At 37.0% G+C, this 10,770-nt stretch overlaps 1 pseudogene; it reads left to right on the top strand.

The window, feature by feature from the left end:
* The first annotated feature begins 391 nt into the window (after positions 1-391).
* On the top strand, positions 392-1,524 carry LOC119998907 (annotated as a pseudogene).
* The last annotated feature ends 9,246 nt before the right edge of the window (positions 1,525-10,770 follow it).

The raw sequence follows: 10,770 nt of genomic DNA, 5'->3' as shown, positions 1-10,770 counted from the left end.
TTTCCTTATTTTTGTGAAACCCTAATAAAGAAACCAACTTTCTCTCTTAAGGATTTTCTTTTGTTTATTATTTATTTAAATGTCCTATTTTTTAGATATTTTCTAGTGTTTAGTTATATTGGGCTTGGGTTGGAATTTTTATGGGCTTATGGTCCAAGAAATTGGCTTTAGGATTTTTGCACGCTTATGGGTACAAGAAACAGGCTTAGAATTTTTTGTGAGATTATGTTCTCCAGAACGGGATTTTGAATTATTATTATTATTATTGTATTAATTAATTTAAATTTTTTTTTAAATTTTTGAATTTTTTTGAATTTTGAATTTTGAATTTAATTATTATTTATATATATATTTTTTTTGGGCCGGACGAAAACTGGGTACTACATTATGTTTATTGTCTTATAGTGAATTGGACATTGTCTTGGTATTAATAACGTTAACCAAATTGGTGTTATGGGAAACTTTTTGAATGCTTTATGAATATTGTAGCTTTTGAATTGATTCGCTATTGTCTTTTTGTTGTCACTTGGGCTACTTGTTGGTTGATTGGGACCTTTAATTTTCTTTTTCATTTTCATTCCCTTGCAGAAGTGATCATTGTTGTCTTATATTTACTCCTGAAGATGAGGACTTCGAATTGTAATCATCAGCTTGATAACCCAATGGATCTCACCGCAAAAGAGCTTGATTGCTTCACCGAAATTGGCAAGAAACTTGCCGATGTTTCTCGTGAAGTTATTGAGAGGTTCTATAGCCAAAAAATCAAATTTGATGATAAAAATGGCGATGGTCCTGTAACAATTGCTGATATAAAAGCAGAGGAAGCTATGGTTTCGATTATACTAGAAAACTTTTCATCTCATGCAGTTTTTGGGGAGGAGACTGGATGGACTTGTAAAGAGAAGTTCTCAGTTCCAGACTTTGTTTGGGTTTTAGATCCTATAGATGGGACACAGAGTTTTATTGCTCATAGATATGAGTTCGGTACCCTAATTGCTCTATTATACAAGGGTAAACCAGTGCTTGGCATCATTGATCAACCGATTCGAAAAGAAAGATGGGTAGGGGTGAAAGGGAGAAGAACAACCATGAATGGAGAAGAAGCATCTCTACGCACTTGTGAAGAATTGAAACAAGCATATGCGTACTTGAAAGCCCGACATTACAATGATGATGCTGAATTTGCCTGTGATAGCCTTGCATACAAGGTAGATGAGATATTCTACGACGGGAATTGCATTTCTTATGCTTTATTGGCTTCGGGGTTTATTGATCTCGTTGTTGATTGTGCATCGATCCCTTTGATTTGCTTGCACTGATACCTATCGTTGAGGGTGGTGGAGGTATGATAACTGATTGGGAAGGAAGTGAGCTTTGCTGGGAGGTTTCTCCATCTTCGTGTTCAATTCCAGAAGGAGGTTTTAAAGTATTAGCAACTAGAGATAAAAGGATTCATGAAAATGTTGTACTCGAATTATCGTAAGGTTTAGTAATTTCCTTTTAGTAATTAGGAGAGTTCTTGATTTTGCTCGAATTATCAACTGTTGCTCAGTGATTTTCTGCTAATTCAATTCCATCTCTTATATTCATTACAATAGACTCTCAGTTTCAGATTTAAATGTTTAGATATCAGTCCTCTCTCTCTCTCTCTCTCTGCTATGGAAATTAGCTTTCAGACCAACACTAACTAGATACTAATGTTTTATGGATTTATTTTTTATGATCTCAGATACTTGTAGTAACGGTCAGTTTCTGCAATTATGGTTAGGGTTATGCATCCTTAAAAGGTCAAATACTGGGGAGGCACTTCAAAGTAATTTATGTTTTCTCCCTATGTTAAATTCGTTGTTTGGACAAAGAGAGGGATGCAGCTTACAACAAATGAGTGATTTTGTTATGCACTTCAAAGGTCTTTTTTTTTTTGGGATAAATACAAATTCTAACGATGTAAGTCGAATGCAAAATAATCTTGCAAATAAATATGAATTTGCTCTACACCGTGCTTAAGAAGATAAGCTGAAGATGAGAATTGTGCATTCCGTCATCTTTGAGAAATCAACACACATGCTAAGATAATTTCAGTTCCTCACCATTAACCATGTGTTTTATTGGAGGAAAACATCCCGTAGTAACTTCGCAATCAAACAGTGTAAGAATAATGACAATGATATTATACTTATAATACGGAAAATAATTTAAAGGATCGATACTGTGTACCGTTGTTTGTCATAATGATGGATGAAGAAGGTGCTCCAAAGATGCTCCAAGAATAATGTGAAAAACACACTTAACAAACTTCTTCTCTCTCTCTGTGTTTTAGCACTCAAACTTTACTGATGGAGAAAGTATGTACGCGTAACAATAAGTATTGAACGTGCTCTTTAATAGAGGAGAGAAGAGGGTTAAGATAAGAATAATAGATAATCACTAAGAGTAACCACCCATCATGGTTCCATAATTTTATCTTACTAGTTATTATCTCATATTCAAATTCATATTAATTGGTAATTTCATAATCAGCTTTTCCTCAATGATAAGTCCAAGTTAAACTAAAATACTAAAGAGATAAAAGGTTAGTGAACCATAATTAAATAAATATGAATAAAACATTTACATTCTCCACTTGGTCCACTAAACCGATATTTAAATCAAATAATTTTGACTCACTTGGACTTTATCATAAAACTTAACACATGATCATGAATTTGTAATTTGAAAAATATAGCTGATAAACCAATTAAAATGATTATATAATATTGTAATTAGCTTAGGTTAACAATATGAGTCATAGCGGTTAGACAACTTATATGTCATACTCCCTTCGATGTACTACAATATTGACAACCTTCACTAACACAATCTTTTACGGTGTATCAACCCCTATAATTTGTGTTGTTAAGACATTTTCTGTCTATCAATGCAAAGATAATATGTACATTCAAAATTGAAACAGAAAAGACATAAACATATATAAATGTGAATGTGTCAACTCATAACCACTTTAAATCCAAAAAAAGAATAACAATCATAGATTGCCTAAAAGACCCATCCTAATAACATGTTCCTTATAAGCTTTGGGAGGCAACCCCTTGGTCAATGGGTCGACAATCATTAAAGTGGTGTTAATATTTTCAATGGACACTTATTGTTTTTGGACCCTTTCTCTAACAATCATGTACTTTTAAGTCTATATGCTTTGTACCTTTAAAGTACTTTCCATTCTTAGAGAAGAAAAATATTGCAGTATTGTCACAAAATATCTTCAGCGGCCTGGCAATTGAGTCAACAACACCAAGTCCTGAGATGAAGTTCGCAACCACAAAGCATGACTCGTAGCCTCAAAACATGCTATGAACTCAGCTTTCATTGTAAATGAAGCAATGATTGATTGTTTGACACTCTTCCAAGAAATTGCTCCACCAACTAGCATAAATACAAAACTTGATGTAGATGAAGCAGTGATTGATTGTTTGACACTCTTCCAAGAAATTGCTCCACCAACTAGCATAAATACAAAACCTGATGTTGATTTCATACTATCTATGTAGCCTGCAAGATCCGCATCTGAGTAACCAATCATACTATTTTTGCTGCCTTCCAATGCTCAATTCCTAGATTACTTTGGTATCTATCTACCTAGCATTCCCACTGCAAAACTAATATCTGGCCTCGTACAAGTTTGTGCATACATTAAACTCCCAATAGCAAACTCATAAGGAAATTTCTTCATATATTCTTGTTCCAAATCATTTTTCGAGCTTTGATTTTCATTGAATTTGTCACCTTTGACAATAGGAGCATCGTTACTTCAACAGAATTGCATATTGTATCTTTCCAAGATTCGATAAATATAACCTTTTTGAGATAATCCTAGCAATCCTTGAGATCTATCCCTAAATATCTCTATGCCAATAACATAGGATGTCTTATCCATATCAACCATCTTGAAATTCTTGGCAAGATAATCCTTAGTTTCATACAATAAACCGAGGTCACTACTGGCTAACAAAATATCATCCACATATAGAATTAAAAAGATAAACTTACTCCCACTAAATTTCAGATATATACATTGATCAATAATGGTCTGGAAACTTTTTTAATCAATATCTTCCTTATGATTAAAGCCCTTGGCAATGAGTTTGGCCTTATGTCGTTTGATATTGCCCTTTGCATTGCGTTTGGTCTTGTAGACCCATTTACAACCGACTTTCTTGCATTTTGTAGCCAATTCGATGATATCCCATACACAATTTTCTTCCATTGACTTTAACTCATCATTCATGGCATCGATCCATTTTCTAGAATCATCACTTTCCATGGCTTGTGAAAACGTAACCGGATCTTTTTTAATCCCAATATCATAATCAGACTCTAGTAGGTACACCACATAATCATTTGAAATGAAAATTTTTATTTCTCTTTGAGATCTTCTCATAACTGCAGGTTGTGGTGGTTCTACAATATTTTCATTGGTGATATTCTCTTGAAGTGGTGGAACATTTACATTTTGTTGTTCAACTTCCTCAAATCGTTGACTAGATTGAGGAGTAATTGTGATTAAAGGAACAATAATATTTTGAGGAGTTGAGGGTAATGAGATATTTTCCCTTACTTATTCAAGACTTACTTTTCGTAATTCACCACTCCCACTAATTTCACATTTTTCTAGGAATCAGGCATTTCTGGTTTCAACTATTCTCGTACTATGGTTTGGATAGTAAAATCGATACCCTTTAGACTTATCTGGATAACCAATGAAATGACCAGATATTGTTCTGGATTCTAACTTGCTTTCATGTGGGTTATAAATTCTAGCTTCCACTAGGCAACCCCAAATATGTAAGTGTCTTAAACTAGGTTTCCTACCAGTCCATAACTTGAAGGGAGTTGATGGAATTGCCTTACTAGGAACTCTGTTTAAGATATAAATTACAGTCTTTAACGCTTCTCCCCAGAAAGAATTTGGTACCTTGGAGTAACTCATCATACTCCTAATCATGTCCATGAGTGTACGATTACGCCTTTTCAGCAGCACCATTCTGCTATGGCATTCCTCCCATTGTATACTAAGCACGAATGCCACAATTTTCTATGAATTTGGCAAATGGGTTAGGATTTTATCCCCACTCATCATATTTACCATAATACTCATCACCTCTATCTGATCTAATAAGCTTAACCTTACTATCTAATTGTTTACCGACCTCAGTTATGTACACCTCAGGGATGTCAATGGCTTGAGACTTTTCATGTATTAGATATACATAGCCAGAACGTGAAAGATCATCCATAAAAGTAATAAAGTACTTCTCTCCATAAAAACAAAGAATAGAGAAAGGTCTGCAGATATCTATATGAATAAGTTCAAGAAGCTCATTGCTTCTTATGACACCTTTCTTATTGTGTTTAGTTTGCTTCCCTTTAATGCAATCTACACACAAGTCGAAATCAGTGAAATCTAGTTTTTCCAAAACTTCATTTTTAACTAATCTTTCAATCCTTTCCATAGAGATGCCCAGTTGTCTGTGCCACAATATTGAATATTTATCATTAATTCTACTACATTTTGAACCAACATTTGAATGCAAGGCCATTAAAGATTTTGCAAACTCACAATTCGAAGAAACTTTATATAAACTATCACATAAAGTACCAGAACCAACTGTTATTGAATTAAACATCAAATTGAGTTTTCCCCAACTAAAATAAGCTGAATATCCAGAAACATCTAATCTAGATAATGAAAAATGAAATCAAATTGCTAGAAATAGAGGGCACATATAAAGTGTCTTCAAGATTCATCTCATGACCCATTTCTAGGAGTAGGCGATAAGTTCCAATAGCTATCACTTCCACCTTGAAACGATTCCTCATACAGACCAATCATTCACTTTGCCTCAGTTTTTGACTTGTAAGGAATCCCTACATTGTGTTAGTTATATGTGTCGTAGAACCAGAGTCAATCCACCAAGTATTAGAAGGAACTTCAACAAGATTTGATTCGTAACATACGAAAAAAAAAGATTCTTACCTTTCTTTTCGAACCAAGGCCACAATTCTTCTTCGCATGTCCTTTTTTGCCATAGAAGTAGCATTTGACAATAAATTTTCCTTTCTGCTTCTGATTAGCTTTTCCAGATGCATTATTTTTCTTTGATGGAATTCATTTACCTTTCCACCTTTTCTTAGTAGCTTCTTGAGTTGCAAGTAATGCAAAATGATTTCCCTCATGTTTCAACCTTATCTCCTCTTGTTTACACATGTTTGTCAGTTCATTCAAGCTCCAATAATCTTTATTGGTGTTATAATGGATCTTGAATGGACCAAACTAAGTAAGAAGTGAATTCAAAATGAATTGAACTAGAAAGGAATCACTTACATGCATTCCCAAAGAATTTAGTTTTGCAGTTTTGCTTCCATCTCGATAATGTGCTGTTGAACTCCTTTACTATCGTCATACTTCATGGTAGTTAGTTCCGCCATAAGTGTGCCCATAAGTGACTTATCTACTGATTTGAAACAATCTTGAATTGAAGCCAAAAGTTCCTTACCATTTTCTGTTTGCGTAGAGAGGTTTTGATGTTTTTTTGCTATTCATTCTTATAAACATCAAACTGAGCTTGTTAGATTTCTCTCAATCCTTCATTTCAATCACTTCTTCCTTAGTACTGTCATCAAATTTGTCAATGAGCCCGACGATTGTTGTTCAACCGTAGGCACTCCGACGCTCAAGTTAGCCTCCAAGACAATTACCAGCCAAAGTAATCACAATTAAAGCTTTAAAAACCATACCTTAAGGCTTTACATCCTTTTTATAGTGGAAGAGTTTCATTCCTTGTACAACTCACTCAGAGTAATTTTAGGGATTTCCTCCAATCAGTAAATTACCTGATTTAATGGTCAATTAATTTTTGAAATTATATACCTGTTCTTAATGACTTGGTCAACCTACGAGAAAGACTAATAGAATTACGCCACATGTCCTTCTCAAAATATTCCTCACATTTCCCCCTTAAAGGCCCGTTTGGAAATGTCTTAATTGGACTTTGTTGAGAGATTTCTGTTTAGCTTGGACTGGTTGCATTCTGTGTTTGTGTGTTTGACTTCCTTCTTGGGTACCTATTCGTGCGTTACCCCTTTGACTATAAATACTTGTGTCTTGCTAGTGTGTCTCACTTCTTCACAACTTCTTTTACTAGACCCTTTGTGCCAAAAAGAGAGAATAGAAAGAGTGAGAGAGAAAGGAGAGTTGGTTGCATCATGATTATCCGCTACTGCTGCACATAGGTTAGTTAGCCGTGCAGATCGACCGTCTGCGAAGTCTGGCCTAACCCGGATCGGCTATGTCTGGTACGACCCGCAATAGCATCTCAAGTCGGGCGCACTTCCAGTTTAGTCGTACCAACAACCCCGATCAGCCACGTTTCTAGATCGGCCGTTCCAGTAGCCCAGATGGATCGTATCCTCAATCCAGATCTATCGCACCCACACTTCTAAATTGGCCTGCTCCTACCTCTGCCCGTGCCTAGTTCGGCTAATACCTAGGTCGATTTTCCAAGCCAATTCACATTTCTATTCAGTTTGGCCACCGAGAACCCAGGCTTCATCCCAACTTTGACCCGTACCAAATTTTGTGTAGGATTCCTTTTAGTTGTGAGGTTTGGCTTGTCTTTACTTCCTTCGTGGAACTTTTTTGACATTTGTTTAGAGCTTTCGATTGCTGAATTTTCTCTTGGATCAAAATTTTTGCAGTAAGTTTCTCGTTCCTTACTCTCTTTGGTTGGTTTTGGGCTTTTCTTACCATGGGAAAATAAGCTAGTTTTGTTGGAGACTTAGTGGAAGCTCCGTAGATGGGCAAGTAGTTATGGCTTTCTTTCTGATTGTGAACTCGAAATTGCCCCAGGGGGCGATCCTCCTTTTGAATGGGTAAAGTTTCCCATAGTAGCTATAATTGAGGGTGGCCTTCGGTTCCCTCTTTTGGAGTTCTTCAAAGAAGTGTTGTCCCTCTATGGTCTAGCTCCTCATCAGCTTAATTTAAACTTTTATAAAATCGTTAATGGTGTGGACATTCTCAATATGATTTATGGATTTGGTGTGGGTCTGACTGATCTTGAGAGGGCGTATATCATAAAACATTATAACGGGTGGTAGGATAAATTCCATCTTTTCCTGAGAGACAAGGATAAGCATCTCATACACTGCTTTTCTTCTTCCGCTAGGCATAACAAGGATGAGTTCTTTTCGATTAGAAGACCCAGTTGAGGATTTGGTCTTAATGTTGAGAGTGGGTCAAATGTTGTTCCTCGAGTCAACAGCTCGCTAGGTTACTTTATTTTCACTTCAGATTATCTCAACTCTTTTTTTAAAAGTATAAGTAAGTTTATTTTTTGTGAGCTAACCAACCATGATTTTTTTTTTATTTTAGGTCCTTTCCCTACCTTTCAGAATATTAAGGTTCGAGGAGAATGTTTAGCCTTTGATGAGCTTTGTAGGCACTTTGGCCCTACGAAGATTAGTTCATTTGGTCGTTCTACCCCATATGTACTCGGATACAGGCCAACCTTGTTGCCAGATTCCACTTGTCCTCCAGAGGCGCCTAAGGCGGCGATTATAGAATTTTTTAGAACCTTTAATCATGAGGATAGACTAATCAGTAGTATCTCAGTCTTCTCAAATGAGACGGCCCACTCATTAGGTTCATTTGAATTTGGGGGTTCAACGTCTATCTTGGACTTAGATAATTTGGGTGTTGAGCCCGGTGAAGTTGGTCTCCCTGATTATGATTTTACTTTGCATTATAATAGTATGTTCTCCAGTTGTTCATAAGGTGTTGTACCTTATAATATTCGTCTTTGGCCCAACTCTTATTTTATTCTTACAGGTTTTCCCCCATTGTCGTTTGAAGATATGATTAGGATTTAACTGCACTTTTCTCCAGGTTGACTCTTGAGGCTCGTTGGGATGGTGTAGTATCCTCTGCGACACCTCCATTCGCTGCCCTTCCTCATCATCCAGTCAGTTTCAAAAAGAGGCATAGGTATGAAGACGTTGCTCATATATCCAAACGCGTGAAGAAGGAACTCGCCTTGCGCTGTTCTAGGGAGACTCATAGGAGATCAACTTCTCCTAGCCAACCCAGGATGAATGATTTGGTACTTACTCCGAGGGTCAGGGATCCCAAGGTCGACCATGCTCATCTAGTTGCTACTGCCATTCTGGGAGACCAAAGTCGTTGGGAGCTTTTCTCTTAGGCTGATCTCAAGGAGAGCTCATCTCATTATACCTTGTAGGTACTTTGAAGCCCTTTTTACTCTTTTTTTGTGATTTGTTTATGGCACTGATAATTTTTGTTTTGTAGTATGCCTAGTTTCTACATGGGTGTCAGAGGAGGTACGAGATTGAGTGTGAATGGCATGCGCAGACTATCTAGGATTATGACAGTGTGAAAACCTACCTAACTGCTCTTATGGTCAATCTATCTATTTCCAAAACTGAAGCCTCAGCTAGGACAACCGAGTTGGGGGCTTTCTGAATGATTGGTATGTTTGGTCCATTGGCCTATATGGCCATGTGGCCTAGTTTATTGGCCCTTCTGAACAATTGGCCTTTCTGGCCTTGTAGCCTACCTGAGCACTTGGCCTATTTGATTGGCCTTTTTGAACGATTGGCATGTCTGGCCAATTGGCCTATTTGGCAGTATGGCCTACTTGAGCGCTTGGCCTATCTTATTGACCTTTCTAAATGATTAGCCTATCTGACCAATTGGCCTATCTGAACGTATGGCCTATCTGAGCACTTGGGAGGTCACATGGGCTCTTGGACTGTTGGCCTTGGCCATTCTGTTCAACCCTCAGGAAGGAATCCCTTACGTCAAACCCAAAGTACTTGGGAAGTCCCATGGACTTTTTTGGACTGTTGACCTTGGTCATTCTGTACAAACCTCGGTGAAGAACCCCTTGGGTTTTTTTTTATCAAACCCAAGGTACTTGGAAAGTCCCATGGACTTTTTTGGACTGTTGGCCTTAACCATTCTGTACAAACATCGGTGAGGAACCCCTTAGGTTTTTTTAGCAAACCTAAGGTACTTGAGAAGTCCAATGGACTTTTTTGGACTGTTGGCCTTGGTCGTTCTATCCAATCCTTGGTGAGGAACCCCTTGGGGTTTTTTATCAAACCCAAGCTACTTGAGAAGTCCTATTAACTTTTTTGAACTGTTGGCCTTGACAGTACTATCCAAACCTCGGTAAGGAACCCCTTGGTTTTTTTTATCAAACCCTAGGTTCATGGGAAGTCCCATGGATTTTTTTGGACTATTGCCCTTAACCGTTCTGTCAAAATCTCAGTGAGGAACCCCTTGCCCTTGAGTTTGTTTTATCAAATCCAAGGTACTTGGGAAGTCCCATGGACTTTTTTAGACTATTGGCCTTGGCCTTTCTATCCAAACCTCAATGAGAAACCCCTTGGGTTGTTTTTTTATCAAACCCGGGGTACCTGGGAAGTCCTATGAACTTTTTTGGACTGTTGGCCTTGGCCGTTGAGTCCAAACCTCAGTGAAGAACCCCTTGGGTTTTTTAATCAAAAAATTCATGATTGCATAATTATGGATCCAAACTTTGTCTTTATTTATAATAATTTAATTCAAAGAGGGTAGGTACACCCAATGGATTCCTCTGTTTATTACAGCAAGGATTGATAAATTTTAAGCATAAAACTTCCTAAGGTTTGTTGCATTCCAAGGCCTCCAGACTGTCTTACGTGCAAAATCCT

This window comes from Tripterygium wilfordii, chromosome 5, assembly GCF_013401445.1.
Source record: "Tripterygium wilfordii isolate XIE 37 chromosome 5, ASM1340144v1, whole genome shotgun sequence".
NCBI lineage: Eukaryota > Viridiplantae > Streptophyta > Magnoliopsida > Celastrales > Celastraceae > Tripterygium > Tripterygium wilfordii.
The sequence above is the reverse complement of the archived record's forward strand: the minus strand, read 5'-3'. Positions and strand labels throughout refer to the sequence as shown.